This window comes from Aplysia californica, unplaced genomic scaffold (assembly GCF_000002075.1).
Source record: "Aplysia californica isolate F4 #8 unplaced genomic scaffold, AplCal3.0 scaffold01067, whole genome shotgun sequence".
In the NCBI taxonomy this organism is placed as follows: Eukaryota; Metazoa; Mollusca; class Gastropoda; order Aplysiida; family Aplysiidae; genus Aplysia; species Aplysia californica.
Genome location: NW_004798337.1, coordinates 211,187 through 212,184, shown reverse-complemented (window position 1 = coordinate 212,184; position 998 = coordinate 211,187).

The following is a 998-nucleotide window of genomic DNA, read 5'->3' as shown; positions in this document are numbered from 1 at the left end:
ATTACGCTTACAACATTCCCAAAGTCCAGATAAATGGCAGATTACGCTTACAACATTCCCAAAGTCCAGATAAATGGCAGATTACGCTTACAACATTCCCAAAGTCCAGATAAATGGCAGATTACGCGTCGGTGGTGTAACGGCTAGGGTTCTCATTGTTGCATGTATAAGACATCAGTTCGAATCCCGAATGGGGGAAGTTACTCTATGGGGTATCTCTGTCTGTCTGATTCGGATACTGTATCGCACTTAGCTCTTGTTGGCTCTATCAGGCAGGCCCGTGGCAGCCCGCTTCCTAAATTAAGTAAATTCTTACTTTCCTTTCAGTTTGAGGAAAATAATCTCAATATGAAGACCACAACATTAGAAATACTTTTCTGATCAGAACGCTTGATACAGGAAACAAACAAAATAAACAAAAAACAAACTAACAAACAAACAAGTCAAAAAGCACCCCCCCCCCCCAACCATTCTTTCTCGAATGACTTGCACTGTAAAATAAATATTTTACTTAAACAGTACTCTTCACTTCCAGTCAAGGACATTCTTTGGGGGGCAAAAAACTAAACTATACGGAAGAAAACCTAACAAAACAAAATACAGGACAGAGGGTTAGAAGAGAAAAAAGTAACAGAAAAGAAAGAAAGAAAGAAAGAATGAATGAATGAATGAAAGAGAGAAAATAAGAAAGTTAATAAAAAAGAAAAAAGACAGAAAGAAAGACAGAAAGAAAGAAGAAAGAAAGAAAGAAAGAAATTGAGAAAGAAAGAAGGAAAGAAAAAAAAGAAAGAAAGAAAGAAAAAAAGAAAGAAAGAAAGAAAAAAGAAAGAAAGACAGATAGACAGAAAGTATCTGGTATCCTATAACAGGCACCACAGGGGTCCGACAAATTAGCATAATAATGATGTCATTTCCAGATGACATAAGAGCGTGTCAGATAGACCAAAGCAATACGGTAGAAAATATCCCGTGAGTTGGAGCTGTGCTGTGACAGGGGC